Source organism: Lissotriton helveticus, chromosome 1_2 (genome assembly GCF_964261635.1).
Source record: "Lissotriton helveticus chromosome 1_2, aLisHel1.1, whole genome shotgun sequence".
NCBI lineage: Eukaryota > Metazoa > Chordata > Amphibia > Caudata > Salamandridae > Lissotriton > Lissotriton helveticus.
The window spans coordinates 407,101,637-407,113,856 of record NC_136058.1 but is presented as its reverse complement, the minus strand read 5'-3'; the positions used below and the strand labels follow the sequence as shown (position 1 = coordinate 407,113,856).

Here is a 12,220-nt window from a genome sequence, read left to right as displayed (position 1 = left end):
ACCAGCTGATAAATTCTGGGGATGCCAGCCAATAGTCGAGCCTCGTCCATGTGTTATGACTGCCAGTGTAGTGAGTATAGTCAGTGCTATGCGGGTTTTGCGTACGACCTATGTCAATTAAGGAGAATTGATCGCAAAGCGAGCTCAATGCCTTTCGTGCTCACGGTTTAGGATCTGGTGCTCTCGAAGTGGTGTCAAGTGACTGGTCCTGGACTATATTAAAATCACCCCCCAGTAAAAGGGGAACCGGGCCTAGCTGCACCAGTTTAGAGAGTAGGGTATAATAAAAGTCTGGGGAGTCGCTATTGGGGTCATACACACAGACCAATGCCACCCTGTGACCCATTAACGTACCCAGGACAGTGATATACCTGCCTTCACTGTCACGTATTACAGAATGCAAATGGAAGGGGAGTCGTTTATGTATAAGAATGGCAGTGCCCCTTGCAAAGTTGCTGAAGTTGGCAAAATAGCGATGTGTTCCCCAATTTGCGGCAAAGTGGGCCTGATCACAAGGAGGCAGATGAGTTCCCTGTAAGAAAGCTACATCTATCCTGTGACGTAGTAAATACTGTGTTATCTTCCTTTTCTTGTGAGTGTTGTTCAGGCCGCGGACGTTCCATGTCACCAAAACCCCCTCTGAGGGTACAGAATTACGCCCTAACTGAGCCATGGTGGTGGTAAAAATGAGTGCTTAATGAAAATCAACCGGGCGTACTTGCCAGTTACATCCAAGTGTGTACCTAAGAACGTCTCAGTGTAGCTAAACAATGTCCCAGCCTCACCCCGCACCCAGCCTCCCCACCCTACCAGAGAGGCAAAACCATTACTATCCAAAACAAGCATTGGCATTGCCAATAGGTCTCGCTTGGGGACCGCCTTCACAAAACCTAATTAAATAATAGTGTGTGGCAGACTTATCCAACAAAAGGAAGATTGGTGCTTCCTGTTCACGTGGAGTGCGCTCGTGAACAGCCTCTGTCTCCAGACCCTGTCTAAGCAATTAAACGTTATGGACTTTCGACTAATTGAACAGTTGTAGCTTGCAGACGCCGAGGTGTGCATAAAATCCAACATTAAATGGGACCTGGCCGTTTGCTAGTACTTAGGGGCTCATTTAAAAAGAATTCGTTTAGAGCAAGAAACACAAGTCATTTATTTGTATTTATTTAAATAATGGGATTTTATATAGCGCGAACATTACCCGAAGGTGTCAGCGCTTTACAAAAGAACCAGTTGCAATACATAAGGAGTTAGGATTACATGAGTTACATAAAAGATACAAACAGAAAAAATTGCAAATGTACAAGTTGTAAAGTCACACGGAAGAGATACAAACAGAAAATTGCAAATGTACAAGTTGTAAAGTCACTCAACGAAGAGATACAAATGGATAAAGTCTAAGAATCACATAGAAACGGTAGAGTACACGAGTTGGAATAACAACAACATACTTCCAAAACAAGCCAAAACAAATGGAAGCAAATGGTGGGGGCCTGAAGGAGGAGGGGGTGCGAGGGATGAGGGAACACGGCCTGGGGGAAGCTGGCTGGGGAGAGAATGCAGAGCGCACGCTGGGCGAAGCCCTTTGATGTGCTGTGAGCGGCCGGAATGAATGATTAGGGGAGGAGAAGCGGGAAACTGAAAGTACGGCCGGCCTGCGGCCGGCCATGAATAATTAGGGGAGGAGAAGCCCTGGCCGTGAATGCGCGTGCATGTTGCTCACGTGGTTCACATGAACTGCAAGAAAACGCCATGAAAACGCCAGCAAAAAGCTGGTGGTTTCATGACGTTTTCGCCGTTTGAATTCTCGCTCCGCTCGATGCGCATGCGCGCATCGATAGGTCGCGAGACCTAAACAGTGCAGTACTAATAGTTCCTCTGCATCGCTGAAAAACAACCATAAGTAGTACTTACTAAATTCACACAACAATTATAAGGTGAACACCATTAGGGGTGGTGGCAGCGGCCCTACAGCTATGTGGCAATAAAAAATGATACTATAAAGTGATTGAATGAAATCCCAACTTATTAAATTCTCCATGTAAAGAAAGGCCATATTAACAGTTTAGCCGTGCCCAGATCCCGATAATAGTTCCATGCTGGCGTCTGAACCACTCTGCGGAGGGGGAAGTCTTTTGTCCTCAGCTGGGCGTTTGTTGTTAAGTTTGTAAGAGTGACAGAACTCCTGCACCTCCGTAGGATTGTCAAAGACACGGGCTCTCCCATTGATCTCAACACGTAACCGAGCTGGATAGAGCAGTCCTAGATTTCTGAGTGTTGCCTTAACTCCAGTGTATTTCCGCCTTGCCTCCTGTACCATGATTGTAAAGTCTGGGTATAGGGACAGCTTGGAGCCCTGCCATACCGTTTCGCTTCGTTCTCGTGCCAGGCGCAGGGCCGTGTCTCGATCCCTAAAGTTCATGACACGGGCAGTGATGGGTCTGGGTGGGCATCCAGGATTGGGCCTTGGACCTAGTGATCTATGAGCGCGTCCTATCACAAAGCCCATAGTGAAGACTTCTCTACAAAACAAGTCTATCAGGATTGTTTCTACCAAGGTGTCCATGCGACCAGTGGCTGTCAATTCCGGAACACCCAAAATGTGCACGTTATTTTGGCGACTGCGCACCTCTAAGTCCTCTTTCTTGATCGCGACGACTTTGAGGTAACGTTCCATTCGGCCGAGCCTTTTCAAGGATTGCGCCGTTCCATCTCCTAGATCTGATGTATGCGATTCCACCACGGCAATTTTTCTGTCGTGAACTTGGATCTTTGATCCCAGATCCTCCATGTGCTTATCTAGGGCATCAAAGCGCACATCTAGGGCTCTGAACCCCACTCTCATCTCTTGTAGCAGGGAACCTAATTGGTTGGTATCAACCTCTGGTGTTGTTTCTTTCTGGCCACTTTCTGCCATCTTGTCAGGGGCTTCTTGTGCCACTTCGGTACCTTTTCGAAGGGGAGAAGGCACTGTTTGGGGTCTTTGCGGCCCATACCGCAGTTCCACCTGCCAAGTATTAATTAAGCCCAATGACAGAGTCTTCTGGTTATGGCCGCCGAGCAGGTGCAAGTAGCTGGCGAAGACAGATTAGGCAAGCAGAACTGATCAGCAAGGAATGGGCATCTAACCCGTGTTTGTATTTTCCTGGCAACAGGGGAGGTTTTGGGTATTTCACTATTGTCTCCCATAATGGAGCTTGTGGCGCAGTAGTGGTCGAGGCACAGTACTTCCACGAAGCAGGTTGTTTGAAGACAAGGCAATGTGCAGTGGGCAGTTAATGTTTCAAGTTTGCTGCAGCATAAATTGGTGGCTGGGGCGGAGACACTGCTGAGGTTTGGATTCAGTTTTGCGCTCCGGGAGCAGCGCAGACATGCCAGGAAGCCTTACAAAAACGGAGCCCTGCGGGAGAAGAGAGGGAGAACAGCGCAGGCCGCGGCCGAGCGAGTGCATATGCGGGGAGGAGATCCCCAAGGGTGCTTTGGAAATGCTGTACCAGGTGTCGACGGGGGAGCCCTGTGTGCCCCTACGATCAGCGCAGACATAAGAGTGCCGCGCTCAGACCGCCGAAGGTCAAACGGACCTCCCGCCAGTACCGAGCGCCGCTTTGCCCAGATTGTGGCCGCTCAACGATCCGGCCCGTGGCCCGGTGACTCGCAGCACCCAGCTGCTGGCTCAGTCCCTCCGCTGCCGCACCCGGAGTCTCCTCATATCGTCGATGCCGCCATCTTGAAAGTCGTCCGTCCGCCTGGAGTCGCCGACTTCTGCCGTTCCGGTGGTTTTCTCGCAGCACCGCAGGGAGACTTTTAATCAGGATCCCTTCCGCTGCATTATGGCGTCTTTTCCCTGCCCGGTAGCCTCGCTGGATAGCGGGACATCACGTTGTTGCAACGACTGCTGACGGAGCTTCAAAGCCGAGCGACCATCTTGGTCTCTGGCTTGGCCACGCCCCCGGCTCTTACCTCTTCTTCAGCCCTGGTGCCCCTGTGCCTGCTGCACTAATAATAGATGTGCCTATGTTCTCTGTCCTAGGAGCATTTTGTACTTTGGTTGCACTGGGCTGTTTACATTTATGTGCCCTCATGTGACTCCATCTGCCCTCATATGAACCATACATTAGATAAGACCCTTTCAACTCTGCAATCCGTAAGGGCCTCTTTGAAACCTGCTATGCAGAGAATATATATAAGAAAACAAAGCAAGAGAGAAAATGGGGATATAAAAAAGAGTGAATGTTGTAGAAAAACAGAACGAGAAACAGCAAAGGAGAAACAAAGGTTATGAAGTGCATGTGTGATTAGGGTGACCAGGTGCCCCGGATTTACCAGGACAACCCCAGTTTTTCAAATTTCAAGAAATTTGTCTTGTGTCCCTGTTTTCATAGAGGGCTAGCTGAAAGAGGCACATTTTTATGTATTCCATTGGAGGACTGGCTAGTTTCTGTGATCAGAAAGCAATTTAATTAGCAGGTATGAAACGGTGTTTAAAATGACATTTTATTTATTTCCTTGGCATTTCGATGTTGATAAGCACTGTCATCCCATACCCCTCAGTTGATGTAAAATAGTCGTCCTTCTTTTAGATTTTTTAAAATATACAGTTTTTTTGTTGTTTTCAAAATCTGGTAGTCTTATGTGTAACCAAAATAGCAAAAGAGATAGAAAGATAGACTAAGAGAATGTGAAAACTAAGTGAGAAATAGCATGAGAGAATGAAATAGGGTAAGAACCAGAGCAAAAGAGAAACAAATTAACATGAAAGTGACCGCAAAATCAAGGGAATTATAGAATAGAGTGAAAAAGTCAAAGGTTTGCATTTAGATGTTGAGATGATGGATATCAGCCAGAGATTGTCAGATATGATGTCCCCCTTATTCAGAGTGCTTAAAGGTGCACACTCTGCAAGTAGGGTGGAGAGTGAGAAAGATGAGAAGGGAGAGCAAGAGGAAACCCAAAAGTATCAGAGAACAGAGTGAAAAAGATGACAGAAAGAGGGTGATGCAGACAATGGTTGAGAAGAAGAGCAAATAAGGCAAAAATAAAGAGAGAGATAAAAGGAGACAAAGATGAGGATGAGAGAAGAACAGAGGGATAAAAAGAGCAGCAGGGCTAGAAGAGAACAAGATCAAGAGAGCGAAAATACAACAGACAGTGAGACAAAAAGTAAAAGCAAGAAGAAAAAGAGTGAGAAAAAAACAAGATTGAAAGAAAAAAAGGCTGTTGAAAAAGAGGAAGAGAGTTAAAAGAAAACAGTGAGATAATACGGGAAAAAGAAAGTGAGAAGCTAGAAAGAGAAAGTAAGAGATAAAGTAAGAGCATGAAGGACCACTAGAGTGAGGGAATGAGAGGCTGAAAAGGATAGAAGAGGGACCACATTCGTGAGAGACATGTAAGGAGAGAAAGTAAAGTGGAATGAGAAGAAAGGCTGCATTGAAGGAATTTGTGATGTTAAAGGTTTTTTTCTCACAAATTGACGTACTTTTCATGAATACTATAACCAGGCGCAGGTAGCAATGTCTTTTGTACGGGATTTACTAATGAAAATCAAAACAATTACACCACTTGTAGGTGGTGGGAATAAAAAAAAAGCAGCAATATTGATCCATTAAAAAAATTCAGGATAAACAGTTTGAAATTATCTCACAATAGAATGATACATCGACTTTCAGTGCCAACTAGTTCTCACAATGAAATGCTGTCTGTAGACTGCTGTTTTGGGGAAAAAGTATGCCACAGAGTAATCGCAGGCACATCTGTGAAGTATAAATAGTCCAGTAATCATGATCGATACAAGACTTTGATTGCCAACGTGCTGTACTCCAAAGAGTAGGCAGTCGAAGCAGTTACAAATGGAGGCTGCATAGATTGAGAGAGAGAGAATTTACTAACTAGCCTACGGCTTAACTGGAAGATCCTATTATAAATTGATATCTTTGAGCGTAGAGGTAAGGGCTGAGGAGCACATTGGGTGTCAGTGAGTACCCGAAAGTGAATAGGATCACTCATCAGTGAGGCAGTAAAGCCAGAGTCTCAGAAAATGCAGACAACTGCCATTAATCACATGTGAGTTTTAATTGCGACAGTGCCCTGTCCCTCAGGGCCAACTAGCCCTCCTGTTACCTCCAGTAAGCCCCATACAGCTGGATTGCTGAGAGTGTTCAAAGGCCACGCCACCTTTTTACACCATTCTGCAAACGCGACTCCTGGCGCACTGCTGCTCAGGGGATGAAGTTCACTTTAGTCCTGAGGGCCTCAGGACACAACAGGACCTCATTGCCCCATCAGCAATGCGCCACAAGGCGCGTTTGCAAAATGGTGTAAAAAAGGGCGTGGCCTCGGACCACCTCTCAGAAATCCCACAGTGTGCTGCTTGCTGGAGGTACCTGGTGGGCTAGTTGGCCCCTAAGGACCCATAAGATGCGAGGGGACTTCATCCCCCAACCCAAAACGCGCCAGAAGGCGTGTTTTCAAGTGGTGCAGGGAGGGGGCGGGACCTCCGGTGAGATCCAGCTTCGGTTTTCTTTTTTGTTTTTTAGGAAGGGGCTGTTTGGCCCACCTTCTCTTAACATTCTTTGGGCCCGGGGACCACCTCCCCCGGGGCCTGGCCTTGTTTTATTAATTTTTTTACAGGGAGGGTGTCCCCATGCCCCTGGGTCACTTGTGACCCCGGAGACCCAATACCCCAGGACCTGGCCTTGTGTAAAAAAAGAATTGCCGGGAGGGGGGCAGCGTGGCCTCACTCCCCAGGGCCACCTCTAGCCCCGGGGACCACATCCCCCAGGGCTGCCCTTCCATTAAAAAAAAATCAATAAACTAAAGATGAGGTGGCTTTGTGGCCCCCCTCCTGTGCCATTTGTGGCCCAGGGACCCCTCCCCCGGGAGCCGACCCTCAATTCGAGGGGAGCCCCAATGCCCCAACGGTCCCTGCTGGCTCCTCGCCTCCTGCAGGAACCATAATTGCCTTTGGGCAAGGGGAGCTGCTAACATGCAGCTCCCCTTGCCCAAAAGCAATTCTGCTTTGCTTCTTGGAAGCGAGAGCAGGTTTCCTGCTCTCGCTTCCAAGAAGCAAAGCAGAGTATGCTATGGCATAGCGGGAGACATTGCAGCTGGCTCTAGGGGGTGATGGTGCCCAGGCCATCAAGGGCTCTAGAATGGGGGCTGCGCGGCCCCCCTCCCAACGAGTACAAAGCCCCTTGGAGGTGGTGGTCCCCGGGGCCCAGGGTGTCATGAATTCACCCACCTGTACTCCGGTTTGTTCCTTCCTTGATGCTTCTATTACCCAACTCCCTCTGAACTCCACCAGAGAGGCAAGGATAGGATTCACTTGCCGCCCTGATCGAACCCCGGGGGAGGGGGAAATAGGGACAAGAGAAAAGAGAAGACAAACTGGATTCTTGTAGACCGACTTGACAATTCAGTCGTGTAGAATGTCTCTCGAGAAAGGCAAAGTGTTACTGGGCTTCAGTTTTCAGCTCGTGTATAATCTGATAAATGTACCCGATTAATCTGAACACCCTAAATCACTTTTTTAGGTCAAACATCTGCTTTGGAACTATTAATTAGGTATACCTGAATTACCCTTGACCTTTTCTCAAAAGGATTCTTGAAACTAAAAGAAAGAATAAACAAAAAAAACACTACAGGTGCACTAATAATCTGTGATTGCTCAAATTATCTCAAGAGTTACTGATTTCCTTTACAATATTTGCTCCGTAATTTCACATTAAATATATATAAATAATAACAACAATCGAGCTCTCTGTTTCCTTTCAGTCTTCTAATCAGACTCAAGGTATTTACACAAATGTCTGTTTTACTTTAACATTCTTCACTTACTCAATGTCCTTAAAGTCCTTGGATTGTTTCAGGAAGAGTTTCAAAACGTTCTCTTGATTTATAGAAGGTCAAGAGGTCTGCCACAGTTTTCATAAAGTTTAAATTCTTACTGGTATGTGTTCAAGCATGCTAACGCTTTACCATTCAGAGCGAGGTGTTGCTTGGCATCCCTTTGTTGATTCTCTTTTCTTTTCTCTTTTGCAGGAAATCGGAAACAGTGCCGGGAGAGGATCTGGAGCCGGAAATTCAGAAACAGGAAGGAACGTCTGAAATGTGCACCGGGGAGCAAGAACACAGCCGTAGACACTGAGTGAAGACAGGGAAGGAAGCAGGGTGGAGCGCTAAAGAGCTTCGGATGATCTGCCACCAAGGTCCGGAGTCAGGTGAGTGTTTAGGCACGAAGTGAAGCATCGGGAACCAAGTGGGTGGGGTTTAAATTGCTTTGGGTCACAGGTTTTCTCACGTGTGCATGTGAAGGTGATTTGGGCCTTAGATCTTTCCCAAGTAATTCACGTGTACATGCCAAGAACGTTTACACATGCAGGAAATGCCTCCTGCCCCCCCAAAGGTCTTCGTATGTGACAGGGTTTTTCCGGATGCAAGGCATGGAAAGATCTGACCAATCTTGTAGTATGTACATGTGTTCCTGTTTCCAGGATCTTTCTGACGCATCATAACCCTTCCAGTTAATTAAATACTGTAATCGACCATGTTTACGTTTTGCATCTATAATGCGATTTTCTTCATATGCAATATTGTCTCCAACTACAACAGGTGGAGGAGGGTTGTCTTTTCATGTGGACTGATGCAATGACTGATATTTTCCTACTTTTCTGGTGTGTCAGCTAGTTAGCTATAAAGTAATTACTCATCACAGTCCCTTCCCAGAATGCCTAACAACAAAACACCACATTCAGACTACCTATCTGAGAAAGGACTAACATAAATAACTAAAGATACTATAGATCAAAGCTCAGAGGGTATGTATAGCAACGTCCTCCGACGAATCAGAATCAAATATCAAATCAGGTCAGCAACGTCTTCCGACGATCAACGCGCACTTACGCGAGCAACGCACCCTGGTGTGAATCGATATCAAATCAGCAATGTCTTCCGACGAATCAATATCAAATCAGCAACGTCCTCCGACGAATCAATATCAAATCAGCAACGTCTTCCGACGAATCAAATATCAAATCAAGTCAGCAACGTCTTCCGACGTTCAACGCGCACTTATGCGAGCAACGCACCCTGGTGCGAATCAGCAACACCTTCCGGTGAAAATCAGTACATACCTCTTACGCTATGTTGGGTTGGTCTACCAGCAATTTAGGTATTCCTGCTTAGGAGCCGATTTCCCTTCCGTATCTATAAGTACTCATTAGAGAGGAACTAGCACATCCCTCTGTAAGCACTTGGTAAAAAAGGGGCCCGACCTTCCTCCACAGAGAATAAGGACAAATTATATATTCTCCCATGTAGTCATCCCTAATCATGAGCAGCACACCTTCCCATCATCCGTTACCTGTAAGAAGGGAATCACCCCTCCTTCTATACTACAGCACCTGGTTAAGAAGAACCCACACTCTCTCTTAGTGACAACAAACAAATGGAAATAATGCAAATTGGGGTCTTTTATTACACAATGATGAAAGGACATAGAAAGAAATGACTTATTAATATACATACACACATATAGAACCTCAATATTGCATCCGTACCTTCTCCATTGACATCTCCAACCCTTAAAAAAATAAAAAAAATAATCCTCCCACACATGGAGTCTGTATAAACGCTAGGCCATTACGCCCTGAGACCTCATCCCCACTCAGAAGCTCGGCAGCTTCCAAATCTCATTAGGGCGTCTGGACACCGCCGCACCACTCCACCGAGCCCTCCTCACCTGTCGGACGCGAGCAGCAGAGATGGAGGCCACAGGCAAACCGAGTCTGTTCCAGGAGTAATAGAGCCCCCCCACGGGCGGAACTCAGCAGGAAAACAAAACTCCTGCTCGAGTGGGCCTGGATGTGTATTTGAATTATACTGAGTTCATGGCCCAATCGGTTATTTCAAGTGACAATGGGCTAGCAAAGAACAAAGCGCACCGACACTGTGGGCTTCTAGTACACGACTGCCAGTCCTTGTTACATGCAAATTAAACTTTATTTTAGATTCCTCTATAACAAGTGCACTGTTTCTTAGCTGGCTGGTGCACAACTACCTGCAGAGAGGGGAAAAAGATGTTGACCTCATGTAAGGCCCCACAAAGTACCCCCTCGGCCTGCCCCTTCCCTGCCCTCTTCGACAAGGCCGTCTACCAACTCTCCGCTCTTTAACTGTGCTATGGTGACCACTGTCCGCACAAAGCAAAAAAGTATTCCTTCTGAAATAAAAATAGAAAGTTATTCGTATAAATTGTAGCACCTACGATCTTTAATTTCCAAAGCATCTTTATGTACAAGGACATAAGGGACATACAGGGGTGACATTCTTATGATGCATAACTGTTATTTCATTCAAAAACACATATAGTTTTCATGATGGTGTTTACCAACAATTTGTTTTTCTAAAGTACAATTTTACTAAATTGGACCCCGCCCTGGGAAACATTGCTGTCTCAGCCGTGCAGTTGTCACTCACGTGTTCGACTTCCAGCCAGACCGCGTCAGATTTAAAGAAGGTACATTGGAGGTAATGTCACCCGTTACGCAGAGCGTTTAGGTTTAGTTCTGAAATCAGTTAAGCTTCATGAAAAACGTACTGAAGGGTGGCTGCTGAAAGTACCATCAACTGTGCAGAACACGCATCGAATTCACTGGCACATGGTGTACAAATACGTCACGTTTTTAAGTTCTCAGAAGTTAGGAAGTGAGAAATGTAGGTCGACACCTATCTCCAGAAAGGGCATCTATAGAATCCACCCCACTTGGCCCACCCGAACCAGTCCTGTCTGCTCTCCATATCCTGTGACAATTACTTAACCTCGCCAGTAATAAACAAATCCCGCCTAAGCCGTGTTGTGATTGGGCTCAGCAGCTGTATTGACAGGCCGGGCTCTCGGGGTGGACAGGACCCTCCCATGTGGATTTAGCTGCAGGACAACACTGCCTGTCCAGAAGGCCCTGACACCTGGAGGATACCTTTAAGCCGCCTCCCAGCCGATTTGTACTTCAGAGGTGCCCTGGTGAGCCCCCCGTTGTAAGACGCAGACGCTAATTGGCACAAGCAGCTTGTAAATCACTTTCTACAGGCGATGTGCGGCAGTGAGCTGACGCCTGCGGTGAACTGGGGATCGGCGGCCCAACAGAGCTCAGAGCGGTAGAAAAACAACTCTTACATTTTACCGAGAATCATAGCAGTAGAGACAAGTAAAAAAAAAGAAACCTCAATTTCTGATAAACTTACATGTTGCCTGTCGCGGATTACCAGATGCGCTTTCTTATTTGACAGCATTCATTTTCTGGTTTCATCCTATCGCTCACAACCTTCTCTGTATTGCCAGATCTATGTGTATCACGTGATCCTGTAGTCTCATATCACTGGCCTTGTTGCTAAGTGCAGGTGCTTTTACACTTCTTGCTTCGTGTTCAAGGTCCATCTTAGCTCATAAGACAGTGCAAGGCATCTTGAGCACAAGGAAAGGAGTAACTTTAGTGTCACCTTCCATACCCAAGCAGAACCAACTTCCAACCATCTCACCATTCTTCTGTTTCCAACTGTTTCCGCTTGTGTCCAACTTGACCTTTACATGCGGCACCTCCTTGTAAACAGCAGCAGTGTGTGGGGCTCGCAATGTGTGGGGCTCGCAGTGTGTGTGGGGGGCTCGCAGTGTGTGTTGGGGGGGCCTCGCAGGTTGTGGGGCTCGCAGTGTGTGGGGGGGCTCCCAGTGTATGGGGGGGCTCTCTGTGGGTGTGTGGGGGGGCTCGCAGTGTGTGGGGGGCTCTGTGTGGGTGTGTGGGGGGCTCTGTGTGGGGCGGCTCTGTGTAGGTGTGGGGGGGGCTGGGTGTGGGTGGCTCTGTGTGGGTGTGTGTGTGGGGGGGCTCTGAGGGGGGTTCTCTGTGGGTGTGGCTCTCTGTGGGTGTGTGTGTGTGGCATTTGCGAGAGATTAAGCTATTGGCATTGTAAATGACAATGCCATTTATTTATGTTTTCAAAACCAACACATAAATAAAAATGTTGTCATTTACAATGCCAATAGCTCTAACTTTTGCAAAGGTGAAACCGTTATTTATTTATTTATTCAAAGTTTTATATAGCGCGAACAAGATCCTTACAGATATCAGAGCGCTTCACAATGATGACAGGGTAGGGGCAGTAGGAATGAACAGAGGTAATGGGAGCAATGTAGTAGTCACTAACAAGAAAGGATAAAAAATAACATACA

General features: G+C 46.8%; 1 protein-coding gene and 1 long non-coding RNA gene across 5 annotated transcripts in view; one reads left to right on the top strand and one right to left on the bottom strand.

Annotated features, from left to right (window-relative positions):
• The window catches only part of LOC144806656 (uncharacterized), a 218,776-nt gene that overhangs the window by 21,112 nt on the left and 185,444 nt on the right, over nucleotides 1-12,220 (bottom strand). For 2 of the 3 annotated variants that reach the window (XR_013605866.1, XR_013605877.1), the window contains one exon: nucleotides 10,050-10,219. The exons of the other annotated variant lie outside the window; for it this stretch is intronic. The gene's annotated coding sequence lies outside the window, so the exon portion shown is untranslated. Of the gene's footprint in view, nucleotides 1-10,049; nucleotides 10,220-12,220 lie in introns of those variants that run through there. 3 annotated transcript variants of the gene reach the window in all.
• Nucleotides 1-12,220, top strand: part of LOC144806684 (uncharacterized) — a 38,683-nt gene that overhangs the window by 20,519 nt on the left and 5,944 nt on the right. For both annotated transcript variants that reach the window (XR_013605887.1, XR_013605882.1), the window contains exon 2: nucleotides 8,041-8,219. This is a non-coding gene — a long non-coding RNA (uncharacterized LOC144806684). The remainder of the gene's footprint in view (nucleotides 1-8,040; nucleotides 8,220-12,220) is intronic.